The sequence below is a fragment of the Silene latifolia genome, chromosome 11 (genome assembly GCF_048544455.1).
Source record: "Silene latifolia isolate original U9 population chromosome 11, ASM4854445v1, whole genome shotgun sequence".
NCBI lineage: Eukaryota > Viridiplantae > Streptophyta > Magnoliopsida > Caryophyllales > Caryophyllaceae > Silene > Silene latifolia.
The window spans coordinates 36,707,626-36,723,705 of record NC_133536.1 but is presented as its reverse complement, the minus strand read 5'-3'; positions in this window follow the sequence as shown (position 1 = coordinate 36,723,705).

Below are 16,080 nucleotides of genomic sequence, written 5' to 3'. Positions count from 1 at the left end.
GCTCACGTTGCAGGTTGGGAGGCTACACGGGTTACAGCTCCGCGGGGGCTGAACCTGCGGGCGGCGCCTGCCTGGGCCGAGGGTTTTGACGGTAGCCAGTTGTTGCTTCAGCTAGACAGGCACATCTCCTACCGTGCGCATGAGGGCCTGGTAAGTTGTGCCATTTGGTTGAGTCCTTGTTATTTTTGACATTTCAGACCTGAATAGGTGTTCTTGACGTTGTTTGTTTTTGATTCCAGGAGATTGGTACCCCGAGGACTTTCTCAGGCTTCTCCACTTGTCTGGGTTTCTACGACGTTCTTCGAGCCGGTACGAGGGCGTTGATAGAGAGGTTGACTTTGGGGCCGTTGGTGGCTGCTTGGCGGGATATTCACAGGGCTTCGATTAGGTCGAACCTGTGTCTGATCCGTGCCATGTTGGACCGTTACTAGGACATGACGTCGTCCTTCCTCATGGAGTTTGGGGAGGTTGGTATGACCCTATAGGACTTTGCCATGATATCGGACCTCCCCTGTGGCGAGACGCCTATTGAGTTCTCGGAGACACCAGAGAGAGTGTCTTCCCTTGTGGTTACTCGTTTGATCGACAGTGCTTTGCTTGAGCCTTCCGACATCACTCCCTACTTGATCGCGAGCTCGTATGTGAGAGATCGCTTCAGGAGGAGAGCGGTGGGCTACGCTCCGGCGCCGTTGGCGAGTCCGGAGGAGGAGGCTAGAGCTGACGCGCAGGAGGTGCGGTTGTGGTTATGGTACTTCTTGGGTACCACGTACTTTGGCGACAAGGGTGAGCGTTTGTCGAGTAAGGTACTTCCTCTTCTTGCTGACCTCGACACTTTGAATCAGTTTGACTGGGTTACGTCGGCTCTGGCGAGTTTTACCCGGTACTTGTACGCTGCGGTGCGCCCGGAAGCGATGGAGGATGGTAGTTCTCCTGCCTTGGTTAGTCCCAGCCTCATCTTGGAGGTACGAGTATTTTTTGTAGTTTTTGTTGGATTTGTTTTTGATTTTGATCTTGATTCGTGGTTTGATTTTGGCAACTTTTGAAAAATTGGCTGATTTGTGTGTGCTGTGTGTGGTTACAGGCTTGGCTATACGCTTACTTCGTCCCTCTACGCCCGGGGACTACTGGTGGCGTTCCTTCGACCTACCCTGTTGTGAGGGCCTGGACGGTGGCTCGGAAGAAGTCGACTACGTTGACTTACGAGGACTGCAGGCGTCGCGTGAACGCCCTTCGAGTTGCTGACATAAGTTGTTGTCCCTTACCCCTTTTGTTTTGTAGAATCAGATAAATATAGGATGACTAGGTAGCTTAGAAAGCCCCCAGTTAATTGATTGGCTCTTTTTTTCGAGCGCAGTTTGTTGGGTGGCCTTGGGAGCACTACACGGACGTGCCGGCCGCTGTCAGGGAGCGTTTGCGACCTCGCAGCTCCCAGCGTTTGTACCTCGAGACGGCGATCGAGCCGGTTTAGTACCTGGGCGAGCGTTTAGCTCGTCAGTGCTTTACTGAGACTTTCGTGGTACTGGTCGATCCGCCTAGGGTGTTGTTCTAGGAGTCGACCCCCGACGAGGTTGAGGAGCACCTTCACGGTCAGGGAGGTGATGAGCTGTTGTTGTGGGAGGCTGACTACGACACCTTCCAGCTGTCGAGGCTTGCATGGTACCCGATTGAGGTATGTTTTCTCCTGTTCTTTTGTTTTCATTACCTCTTTCGAGTAGGAGGGTTTGTTACCTTTGATGGGGACCCAAATTCTAGGGGGTCGATGTGCGGATGAGGACCCAGCCCCCAGTTTTCCCGACATAGACCACCTTTTAGGGGCCGGGTGGTGAGGAGCTACAGCTGCACCTGCCAGAGCCTGTGGTCGCTGAGGTGACCGATGCTGGCATGGAGTGGAGGTTGACTGTTCTGAGGGTGAGTTCCCGATTTGAAAGCTTCTCCGCATTTATGTTTTGCCTTGCATTGTATTGAAGGACCTTCTTGGTTGTAGGTGTCGACCGCTAGTCATCAGGCTTTGTGTCGTACGGCTAACCGGTGGTGGACAATTGCTGGTGATCTGGCTGTGAGGTTGTCTAGGCTCGCTCAGGTACTTTTTGTAGGTTGTTTTTGTGTATTTTTGTGTTTTATTTCACGTTTTTAGACCTTAATGATCTGTATTGTGTTTTGCAGGGTACTGCGGATCCGGCGGAGCTTGCTCGGGTCCGTGCTGAGTTGGACACGGCTAGGTCAATAATCGAGGCCCAGGGATTGGGGATCACCAGTCGAGACCAGGAGTTGAGGCGTCGTGAGGACGGGTAGCGGAGCCGAGATGCGGTGATTTCTTCTCTCATGGCTCAGTTGGCTGCGGCGGAGAAGCTTCGCATCGTGATGGCGCACGAGACGCTTGAGAGTTCTCCGGAGAGGGAGCCTGAGCAGATGGTGGTGTCTGCCTTGCCCGCGACTCCTCGTGAGAACGAGGCTGGTCCGACGGGAGGCGCTGAGTAATTGTAGTTGTTGGTCCGTGTCTTGGACCCTTGCTTGTACATATTTACATTTTGCGTGAGGCAGTTTGTATATATGTGTTTTTGGATTTTGGTTTATTTGTGATTTTTGGCTTTTTTGTGTTGTGTTTCGGAGAAGCGTTGTCGGCTCTTAATTCCCCTTTGCTTCGCACTAGTTCCTGCATCGTTAGTGTAGAAAACAGGCAACAGGTAGCATATACGCATAAATGTAAACACGTAAAAAGCATTTGATTGAAAACAAAATTAACCACGATGACTCGACGTTAAAATTGCAATTTGAAATGATATTTTGAAAATTCCGCGACAAGTCGTCACGTTTGGACTTCTCAAAAAGGAATATTTTGAAAATTGAGCAATTAACTCGTGTCTTGAATTAAATTGCATCGAAATTTGTTGAAATTGATTTATAACTCGAAAAATTCAAACTCAAACCGCCAGGGGTGAATTTAAAAATAGATTTTTTTGCGAGTGTATTTGATTTGATTTTTGTGAGATCAAGACTCGGATTTGTGAGAGCTTGAAATTTTGAAGAAAACTGACGTCGTATTTATCAATTTTCGGTTTGAGGTGTCAGGAAGAAACACAACTTGAAAGGAACAATTCAAGGTGGGAATCCTGTGGAACAGCCCAAAAAGGCGCGAGCCAACTGGCGATAGAAGCCAGCTTCTCCTTTTTCGGAAAAACGCGCTGATTATTTTGTTATAAGTAGGGACGTTTGTGCTTTATTGTTTCATCATCAGAAACACGAAAAACATCTCTACAAAAAACCTTTCTTCTTCTTCCACAAAATTATTCATGGATGTTTTTGAGAATAGGTTACGACATTGGTGTCGGGACTTGTCACCTCCCGAGAAGTATCAACTCATTTGTATGGGAGTTGGTCAATTGTTGGTGCTTCATCAAGTCAAGGTGCAATCCTCATTTCGTGAAGCATGCTCTCGGTTTTGGGATTCGAAACACCATGTTTTCGTTTTCCCGAAAGGTAAAATTTGTCCTCTTGCCGAAGAAGTAGGAGCCAATGGTGGGTGGCCGGGTTGTGTTTCGTTTCTTCCTCCAACTCGGTTGTGTTATAAGGAGAAGTTCCGTTCGATATTGGGTTTGGCAACAAGTCAAGTCAACTTTCTCCTTGCTCCTCATGGTGTGGATATGTTGGCTTTTATCAACATTTTCTCAAACCGGTTGGTTGTCAATGTTTCGGAGGTGGCAAGGAGAAGGGCTCTTGCCTTTTGCCTTGTCCATGCATACCTTTGTTGATGCTTTGGAGAATGAGGGTCCAAAATGCTACGGTAGCATGACCCTTGTGGTTGAGCAAATGGAGCATGGTAGAGATCCCTCATGGTTGGTGCTTGGCGAGATCATCCAAGCCTTGGACAAGAATGGCTCTTGTGGAGAAGCTCCCTCGTTTGGATCTCCAAGGATGCTACAAGTATGGCTATTGGAGAGGCTAAGGTATGTAGAGCCTCCGCCCAATTCTTTCCTTCCGTTACCTTACCATGAGGAAGAAGTTGCATTCAGATAGTTTTGCATCCACCGAGGCCTATTGGACTTCGAGATTGGTGGAGAAGGGTGGTCCTCACATCCGGTGGGTGGTGCCATGGTGGCACTTGAGGTCCTTCACGGGGTTGCCCGCTCCGGTTTCTAGTTCTCGTTCTTTGATGGTGGTGGGTTTAAAGGTTGCTTCCTTCATTTATACCGAGAGGCTCATGAGGCAAATGGGGAGTCAACAAAAGGTGCCTGCTCAAGATACCAGTAACGCCCCGTAAACAACAGGAGTACAAAATTGTATATTTTATTAATAGCAGCGGAAATTACAGAGCGTTACCGCCGTATTTCCCCATACAGAGAAATACAAGGCCTACATTATTCTTTAGTACAACGAAATAACTAGTAACGGGTCTTATTGATTATATTTTAATATTATGATATATATTATTCTTATTCCATTTTCTTGCGTCAACCTCACTCATGCACTTCCTTGTTTCCTGTACCTGAAAAAGATTAATAAAATAAAGAGTCAACCAACCACAGGTTGAGTATATTTCCCATAACCTCCAACTCAAATTAATATAATTCGGGTCATTATTATTGAACAGGGCCACATTACGTAGCCGAGACTCCCTTAGGTTATGCCCTCCTCCGTGTACACAGGATAACAATTTCTGGGTCTGAAACCCTTCTTTTTCTCTTTTCCTTTTTTTTTCTTTTTTTGTTTCCTTTTTTCCGGATATAACGAGCCGGAGCCAATTGCCGAGCCCCCTGCCGAGCACACTTTGGAGCTCACGTCCATGTACACGGGATAAAATAATGGTCCGGTCCCTTTCAATAATAGTGTCCTCGGATGATACATTGGCCAAATGTACATCTTAATAACAGTATCATGACATTAACATTACCATAAGAGCATTATGACATCATTCCTTAACATATCCAATACCAAGGTCATATCTCACGTAAGCCACATGACGTAAATTATACAGGTTCAACATAACATTATCACATAAACAATAAATTACGTACATTATAATATCAGGTAAGTAATTATGATGATAACGTACTTACTCATTACATTAACTTAAGATAAAGGGGTAAGAAATATACCTTATACATGGAGCACCTCACCAAATATTTGTTACCATATATTCTATGTACTTAATAATAATTATCTACATTTTTTCTTGCTCTTGCCCGAATGCTTGTCTCAAATGAGATGGATGATTGCCTATTTATAGCTTTTGTATGTCGGTTTATGTGTGCTACGTGTTGACATTTTACGCTAAATGAAGACTTGTGCATAGGCTTGCTAGAGTAGCATTCTTCACGTGGCATTAATATCACCACAAACATTAAGTCTTTTTTTTTATTATTCTTTTAGGCCATGTGACATAATTCCTTAAAGTTTAGTATATATCTAGATATTTTATTTTACGGGTTATTTTCTTTGGGATAGGTCTGGTAAAATTTTACGGGTGGAGTTATTATTGAGTCGGGTTCCAACCGAACTTTTTTATTCTTATTCTAGGATCTTACCTATACTAAGTTATTATGCCTTTTGAATTTTATTGGGTCAATATCTCCCTCCGGGTGGGATCCATTTCATTTTGTGTACTCTCTCGACTTCACATTGATAAAAATTCTTTCCCCTTTCATCGAATAATTAACTTAAATCTATTAAATAATATAATTTTATTCGGGGTATCACACTCTACCCCCCTTAAAATAAGTTTCGTCCTCGAAACTTGAATTGTTACCTTATTGGAAAAAAATAAGGATATCGGCTTCGCATTTCTTGTTTTGTTTCCCAAGTTGCTTCTGTATCATCGTGATGTGACCACAAAACCTTTACTAGTGGAATAACCTTGTTTCGAAGAGCCTTTTCTTTGTGATCTAAAATTTGAATCGGTTTATCTTCGTAGGTTAGGTCTTCCCTAACTTGCACCGGAGGTAAGTTTATGACATGGTTAGGGTCGGGGATATACTTTCTTAAGAGTGACACATGAAAAACGTCATGGATTCTAGAAAGTTCTATTGGAAGGGATAGTCTCTATGCAACATCTCCAACTCGCTCCATTATCTCAAATGGTCTTATATATCTTGACTCAATTTTCTCTATTTCCGGAATCTAATAACCCCTTTTGTTGGTGAGACCTCAAGGAAAACCAAATCATCTACTTAAATTTCACTTAACATCTTTAAGGCCAGCTTAACTATTTTGACGACTTTGAACAGTTCTCATTTTCCCTAATATGTTTTCCATTTTTTCTGTGGTTTCCTTAATCAGATCTAGCCCAATGACCCTTGATTCATCAGTATCACTCAAACATATTGGGAATCTACATTTTCTCTCATACAAAGCCTCAAAAGGATGCTATTGCAATGCTAGCATAATAACTATTAGTGTATGAAAACTCTATCAAGGGTAAATGTTGTTCTCAAGACCCCTGAAATTCTAGAACACATGCTTTGAACAAATCCTCCAAAGTTTTAATTGCTCTCTCTATTTGTGTATTGGTCTGTGAATGAAAAGGAGGTGCTACATTTCAAATGAGTTCCTAGGGCATCTTGGAACCCCCTCCTGATTATCGTTAATAAGTTTGTTTCGTGATCCGATATAATGGTTCTGAGAACTCTGTGTGATCTAAAAATCTCTTTTATGTACTCCCTCCTATTCTCCATATTGTTCCCTTTTGTTAAGGGCACAAGGGTTAAGGAAAAGACTAAAATATGAGTAAAATGGGTTGTGTGGGGTTTGGTGATAGGAGGGAGGGATGTATAATTAGGAGTTAAATAAGGAATTGTGGGGCCAAAACATTAAGGAAAGTAATAAAATATGAGTAAAAGAGTTGGGTGGGGTTTGGTGATAGGAGAGAGAAATGAATAAAATAAGAGTAACAGTTTCCAAAATAAGAAAGAGGAAGAAAACTTGAATAATCCGTTTAAGGAAATCGGGAAGAAAATAGTGAATAGGAGGGAGTATCTCTTTACAAACTGTTGAGAGTTCCACATGATTTTGATTGCTAAAAAGCGTGCCTTCTTGGTTAATCATCTAAATCACCCATATCTCATTTATTCATTTTGGTGTCAAAGCATATATTATCACAAAACTCACTCCTATCGACTCTCATTTCCATGACGGAATTGTTAGTTATTTAGACCAAATTAACACTCATCTTATGATATTAAAATTACAAATTAATTTAATGTGGTCTAAATCTACATGCATGCAAATAAAATGTATAAAAGATGGTATTAAACCATCTTAAGACAAAAGTTCTTTACATTGCTATAAGGCAAAATATGGGCACTATAAAGGTCTCCTACCTTTATAGTTCTTGAGCTATGCAACTATGGATGATCCTTCAAGAACACCAAGTACCAATATAGGTAATCTCCTTTGGTGGCACCCAAGAATAACCCAAAATACTACTAAAATTAATAACTAGTTAATAATAGTAGTAACCTTGTAATTGTATATTTGATGTACTAATTAATATTATTACTTTGATAATATTATTAGTTAGTTTTTATATGTGTTTTAAGATGAAAATGATGAACAAAATAAGAAGAAAAGTTGGTCTCTTGGTGATGAAGGTAAACCGGCCAAAGCACACAAAAAGGACCAAATTTTCTTCAAATTTTTCCAAACATAAGAAATAGTGTGATTAAGTGAGTATTTATAGGCAAAAATGGGGAACAAAACTAAGTGGAAATTGCCACTTAATGGACACTTGTTGTCCTCTCAAAAAATCGGTCAAGTGGACATATTTGAGTCCATTTCGGTTTTTGACATTTGCCCCACAAATGCTTATAAGTCTTATATTTAATTATCTTACATAATTAAATATTAATTTAATTATTTAACACTTAAATAATACAAATTAACTACCAATAACTACTTAACCATTAAGTAATCATAAGACCATTTTATCAACATACAATCTGTCAATATTATCCCACTTAGCTAATTTTACAACCTCTTGTAAAAATTAAATAGCTAATTAATTCCATTTCAAAACAAAAACACATATCATATAAAATTAATTAATTAACAATTAATTAATAAATTCTAATTATTTATTATTTAAATATCACATAATTAAATAATAAATCTTCTTGTCTCGAGTTCGTAACCCGTCATCAAATAATACTTTTACGTGACTAATTAAAAGTCAAGTAATACAAGGAATTAATTATCTCGTATCTCATACAAATAATTAATTTATTCTATTTGGGCGTCATCCTATAGGTGTGACCTAAAGGGATCAGCTGATCACCGCCGTCACACGACAGTAATGTCAAACTCTAGTCAGCCAATCATTACCGATTAACGATGACCAGCTGACAAATAAATAAAATAAATCCCCGATATTCCTTTTACGAGATTTAATATGTAAACGCACTCATTGTGGAGGACACTACTCCAACAATCTCCCACTTGTCTGACACAAGTGTGCGTTACCAATTCTCTTGTCCAATAATATCTCCCACTCAATGCAAGATGTCTTTCAGGTCGTTCTTGCACGTGATCATATGATCATAAAGTGGTTTCCTCGATCAGGAGAATGACTGTCTGACCGGATAATCTACTATAGATCGCATCCGAGCGTGGCCACGCATTCACAATCATCTCTCCTCGAGTGGCCTTGAGATAAAATATGACTTAAAAGGACAATCCTGTTGACCTATTTTCTTCGTTCGATCTGATCGCAATGACCCAAAGATAAATGCTCATCGGCCTCCTTTTACGGTGCGACCTAGAACAAAAACCAAAGCCACCGGAAAACCGTACCAACTCGGACAAATAGTCACCAGTCTAAAGAATTGACTCGAAGGAATAAATAGAAGTCTTCGCCACGACCTAGCAACAAAAGGACTCTATAAACGGTCCTTTGTCCGACAAATTGTCTCACAATATGCCTATGTAATCGACCGGTCATCACTATGACCATATGACAGTCGAACCTGTCATCTATCGCCTTACAATCTAGTCACTCCGAGACGTCACCTCATTCAAGAACTAGGGACAAATTACAATGTTAATCCAGTTCACTTAATAGGGTTCGACACATCTTTACAACCTATTTGGAGAAAACAAAGTATATAAATTCGGACATAAAACTGAATATAACGATAAATGCAACTTATCATATATGAAATAATAAATACAATATTTTGATTATTACATATCATATAATTTACAAATGATTCGGCATTCGTCTCAACCCCATCGAAACTACATGACTATCATGTTTAGCTTGAGACAATGGCTTGGTTAAAGGATCAGCGATGTTGTCAGCTGTCCCAACCTTACAAACTGTAATTTCTTTCCTTTCGATTAAATCTCTAATTACATGAAATTTCCTAAGTACATGCCTAGACTTGTTACTAGACTTGGGCTCTTTTGCTTGAAAAATAGCCCCACTGTTATCACAATACAAAGTGATAGGATCCTCGGCGGTCGGAACTACTTTCAGTCCCTCTAAAATTGCCTAATCCAAACGACTTCCTTTGCGGCTTCAGAGGTCGCAATGTACTCGACTTCCGTTGTAGAATCAGCAGATCCTGAGACTCTTTGAAACTTCTCCAAACAAACCGCCCCTCCGTTCAACAAAAAGACAAAACCACCCTGGGATTTCAAATCATCCCTATCGGTTTGAAAGCGCATCCGTATAACCTCTTATACGTAATTCATATTCTCCTCCAAACACTAAGAATGAATCTTTAGTCCTTCTCAAGTACTTCAGAATATTCTTGACGGCTATCCAGTGACTCTCACCTGAAGTTTTCTGAAAATGACTCGTCATACTCAAAGCATACGAGACATCAGGACGAGAACACATCATAGCATACATGATCGATCCAACAGCGGAAGCATAGGGAATCGATTTCATGCGTTCAATATCCTTAGGCTCGTGAGGACACCGTGACTTACTCAAAGTGATCCCACTGCCCATAGGTAGAAAACCTCTCTTGGAGTTTTTCATATTGAATCGGTCAAGAATCTTATCGATATAGGCTTCTTGACTCAATGCTAATATCCTTTTGGATCTATCCCTATAGATCCGGATACCCAAGATGCGCTGAGCTTCTCCCAAATCTTTCATTTGGAAGTGATTTTCCAACCACTTCTTAACAGAAGCAAGCATATCTACATCATTCCCAATGAGTAATATGTTGTCCACAAAAAGAAGTAAGAAAACAACTTTACTCCCACTAAACTTCATGTATAAACATGGTTCCTCAACACTTCAAGAAAAACCATCCTATTTAATAACATGACCAAAACGATGATTCCAACTCCTTGACGCTTGCTTAAGACCATAAATGGATCTCTTAAGTTTGCATACTTTGTTAGGATTTTTAGGATCCACAAAACCCTCAGGTTGTTGATGCGTGTCTTTTATATGATGTTTTACATCCTATTTTCCACGCATTTCAGAGCTCATTCATGTAGGTTATGCTACATTTCCCTCTATTTTCCACGCATTTCATGCAGGTTATCATTCTTAGTATGAGTAGCTAATTTATTTGTGCTAGGATGTAGGGGAATTATAGTGTAGGCGGCAATAGAATGAACACGGCCTGAATCGCGTGTCAGTCGATCGACTGACCACGTGAGGTTTACCTTCGTTTTAATTGTTTTAAATGTTGTATTTGACGAATCGAATGCATGCGACTAGTTGAATGCTTAATATACGACTGACCCATTAGATCGAGAGATAGGGACGGTTGTTAGATCACCAATTAAGACGACTAAACTATGCTGAGATCAAAAGATATGTAAAGTTTAGATATTAAGTCACTTTTCAGGACGAGAGTCAATATTAGTGATATTAGGGACTTATAGCGAGATCGAAAGATGCTATCTCTAAAGAGTGGACCGAGAGGACCTCTTGTTTCCCGCCTCATGTGCTTGATTTAGACCTATTAAAATTAACCTAGGCTAGTGGTAACAGGGTCGAACCACAAAGGAGGCGAATGTAATTTCTAGCTGTCTAATTCAGTCTAAGGTAACAAGTGTGGGGGTTGATTTGAATTGGTCTATAGCTAAGGCAGTAAAAAAATGTAAACTAATGAAATATATGAAATCAAATATAAAGAAGGGTACTAGGATGGTCGGTTCACTATAGTTTCGGCGGCAGCAAACTAAGTCGGTCTAAATCAAACACATGAGGCGGGAAACAAGAGGTCCTCTCGGTCCACTCTTTATAGATAGCATCTTTCGATCTCGCTATAAGTCCCTAATATCACTAATATTGACTCTCGTCCTGAAAAGTGACTTAGTATCTAAAATTTACCTATCTTTCGATCTCAGCATAGTTTAGTCGTCTTAATTGGTGATCTAACAACTGTCCCTATCTCTCGATCTAATGGGTCAGTCGTATATTAAGCATTCAACTAGTCGCATGCATTCGATTCGTCAAATACAACATTTAAAACAATTAAAACGAAGGTAAACCTCACGTGGTCAGTCGATCGACCAAGTATGTCAGTCGATCGACTAACACGCGATTCAGGCCGTGTTCATTCTATTGCCGCCTACACTATAATTCCCCTACATCCTAGCACAAATAAATTAGCTACTCATACTAAGAATGATAACAACAATAAGATTGACTATTAAATCTACTGAATTCATGATTGATACGGAAAGATAAATAAATAACATAAAACAATAAAATTGGCTTTGGATCTAACTAGCAATTTCTATACTATCAACGCAATAAAGATGAACTGAAATAGAACAGAAAGAATACCAAAGTTTCAGAGGAATTGTCACGGAATGATTAGAAGTACGAATGAAAATCCGATGCAAACCAATATTCCAAACCCTAATTATTGATATTCTAAAACTAATAAAACTCGATGTCAAACTTAGATAAATTCTGAATAAAAGCTAGATGAATATCTCTGGAAGCTAGGTTACGTTATATAGCAAACTAACGTAACACTTATTATTAAAACCTAAACGCAATGGGCTTGCGTTTCCTCGATCTTTTAATTCTCGTCTGAAGCACGGTTTGGTCGATCGACTAGGATGCTCAGTCGATCGACTGAGCTGCTGTGTACAGTAGCTTCTGTAACTCGTGAGTTGGTCGATCGACTGCAGGTAGTGGTCGATCGACTGCTTTGACTGATACTTGACTTCTATAATCTCGTGGATTTGTCTTTTGGGCCTTGGAATGCGCACCAAGCTCGTTCCTCAAGTGAATACTTCACGTCAAATGCAATGCAAGATACTCGGGGACGGATTTAGCTTGATTTCCGCTGAAATCTTCACATTTCTGCAATAATGTACAAAAATACGGAAGTAGACGGAAATAGGGGGAAATGTAGCATAACCTACATGAATAAGCTCTGAAATGCGTGGAAAATAGGATGTAAAACATCATATAAAAGACACGCATCAAACTTCCCCAAACCAAACCCTTGCTTGTCCCCAAGCAAGAACTAGACTCGATCTAATGACCTAATTGAACGAGTTCAATCTCAGAGCGAAATGCAACTATAAAGCCTAAACCAGTTTAATGCAATAACCAACAATCAATTAGTAATGCGAATCATGCAAACGAGTTATAAGATCGTTAAAAACTGCTGAACCGTCAACTATAGAGACTTATCAAATTGGACTCTCGCGGGTCGCTCAAATCACTCATATAAGAACAAGGTGAATATATAAGAGGATAGAAAGAATTCATTTTGTAAAGACTCTCACCTAACTACGACCTATAAGAACATGCCTGCAGTCTAATATGAAAGTAATCTCTATGACCGTACATATGCATTCCAACTAACAAAATACCATGACACATGCCGAGGTATCAATATGGAAATGTGAGGTATGGGTAAGAAGAGACAAAACGTTTATGGAAAAGTGGAGGTACAGGTGATGAAGCTAGTACCAAAACGGAACCATACGGCAACATCCAACTTCTTGCTCATAATCAATCGAAACGGTGCTATAGCAAGCACAAAATTCACAATCTCCGGTATAAAAGCAATCAACCAACTCCCCATAGGATATAGGTGCAACATGGGAGCAACAATCGCCATAAGATAAATACTCGAATTATGCGAAATTGATTTCTTTCTTTTTCTTTCGGACTTCAGTCGATCGACCTAAATGGGCAGTCGATCGACTGCCTTGAACAGTACAGAACACCTCTTTTTTTTTTCTTTTTCTCTCTTTCGAATCATTTTTCATCTCTTTTTTTCTTTTCTATTTCTTTCTTTCCTTCTTTTCATCTTCCCAACAACATCTCAATCGAGCAAATACCACCAAAAACGAAGTAACAATCCCAAAAACGTAAACTACTAGCTTGACTAGGGCAGGCTATATGTAGGATGTAGTAATGGGACAAAAAAGGCTATTTTTGGCAGTGTGGAGCTTATGAGCATAATGAACAAAGGAAAACCTCTACCACATGTGTCAACAAACCACTAACCGAATGCATACAGGTATTAAGCAGATTAAGTTCATATTTATGCAAATTAAGGAAACATGTCTCATAAGGAGTACTACTCACAATCCTAGATGAACTGGTCATAGATGTCACCAGTTATAGGCTCTAAATCTCAGAAATATGATGTAGTTTGCCAAAAATCTAAGTCTAGTCTCAAGTTCAGCAAGAAATTTAACGAAAACTCGTAGATTATGCATATATGATTCTACTAATAACATGTCAGTTAAGCACGGCTTAGGCAAAAACAGATGCAAATGCAATGTCATCACGGAAATACTACCGTTCCGACTCAACCTATATGCTAAAATAAACGTGCATTTTTTGAAATTTTTGAAATTTTTGAAATTTTTTTGGATTTTTGGTATATATGAGAGAAATGAAATAAACAATGCAAGACATAAATGCAATAAACGTGAAACAGAAATGCAATAAAACATGTGAATGCAATGCAAAACCCTTCCCCAAACCAAATCACACAATGTCCCCATTGTGCAAAATCATATAATGAAAATAGCAAAGGAAATGGGATTTTGCGATAAATTAACTAAATAAGACATGAAGTTGAAACTAAGAAACTCACAAGACTTTAAGCGCAGCAAAAGGAAACCTCCCCAAACCAGCGTAAGCTAGGAGGTTTCAGTAGCCAGCAGTGCTACCACTAAATACCTGAAAAGACAAACAAAGTACCACGCATAAAATCGAGAAAACAATAATAAAGCGGTATTATGTGCAAAATTGAGAAAAATAGAAGAAATAGATAATATGACGGAAGATAAAGTGGAGTAGAAAACTCCCTTAATTCCGCAAATCGACCAAACATAGCAGGAGAGAGGTCGTGAACAAGTACAGCAGCGCATGGCGGTCGATCGACCATATCACTCAGTCGATCGACCAAAATGAAAGGAACAGTAGCTCCTGGAAACTGCAGACTGGTCGATCGACTACATAGCCCAGTCGATCGACCAAAAATACTGCTCTAACTTCAGATTTCTTCGTATTTGCTCAATTACTTGAGCTAATGAGGTCTAAAAACTTGCAATTGCACAATAATACGCGCCCAAAATTGCGCAAAACCCAGAGTAAAGTCTAAAGTATTAAAATCCTAAGCAAACAAAATAAAATGCGAAGTCTCGCGCACACAAATGCAATAAAAAGAGTTTAAAAGCAATAAAATGAAGTTTTTGATAAAGCGCGTGATCAACTAGTAGTTGATCAAAAACGGCCACGGTATGGCCCACTTCGTCGGCTTCTGGCTACATGAGGTAGCCTCAACGGTGCTTATCTTCTCAGCTGCACCCTTCTTAGCTTCAACATCCGCCGAACTCAACGGATCAACAGCTTCGTCATCTCCCCAATCAATGACCTCCTCCAGCTCGTCAGAATCCAAGTCGGACTCCCTTGCCTTAACCGGCTCATCATCAACTTCCTCATCAGTGGCATAGCTAAGGCAACCAAGACCTCCTCTTTGAATGATCGGCTCCTTCACAACTGGAGCAACAAGTGGCTCTACCTTCCCCAAACCAGCTCCTGCAATATCAGAAATAGACAAATCTTCCTCCAATTTGCTCCCAATCTGGGGCGGAGGTGTTACAACATGAATGGGACTAGAGATAGGCATATCAGAAAGTATAGAAACCGTATTGCAAGTTACAGGCCACATGGGGTCTTTCTTCTTAGCAGGTTGTGCAAAAACAATGGAATGCTTCCCAACTTTGAAAGTCAAAGTACCCGAACCGACGTCTATTACTGCACCAGCAGTGTGCAGAAATGGTCTAACCCAATATGATAGGAATATGGGCATCCTCAGGCATATTAAGTACCACGAAGTCGACGGGGAAGAAAAACTTCTCTATTTGGACAGGAATGTCCTCTAAGACTCCTATTGGCTGGACCGCAGATCGGTCAGCCATCTGAACTGTCATGTCGGTCACTGCAAACCTAGTCAACTTGAGCTTCCTAGCAAGACTCAAGGGCATTACACTTATACTAGCTCCTAAGTCACATAACGCCTTTTCGATAGAAAAGGTTCCTATGCTACAAGGAACGGAGAAGCTACCTGGGTCTTCTAGTTTGTGGGGTGCAGTGTGGGTCAGATAAGAACATGACTCTTTAGTGAGTACGACAGTATGCACAGTTTCAAGTGACCGCTTTTTGGACAAAATTTGTTTCATAAATTTAGTGTAAGCGGGCACTTGGTTGACTAACTCAAGGAAAGGCACTTGTACATTCAAGCTACGAATAACTTTTTCAAATTTATTTAGAGATACCTGTTCCTTCGTCGGCACTAATCTCTCTGGATATGGGGCTGTAAGAAGTAACTTAGCCCTCTCCTCTAAATCTCGCATGCCGGCATCCGTGGACTTAGGCTGAAAGTCCACTACCTTCTCCTTATTGAAGCTTGACCCCTCTTTAGACCGTCTCAAATGTGAGCCATTAACCGTCATTGGGTCGAACTTCAGAACCGGGACTGACCCATCAGCACTCGGGTCTTCCCTCAATATTGTTGGAGTTGTAATACCCCGAAACAAATGATCCCTCAAATTATTAGGCATCGGAGGACGAAAAGAATCACCATCAGCAGCGATTCCAGTCGATCGACCAGGTTGGTCTGTTAGGATTTTTAG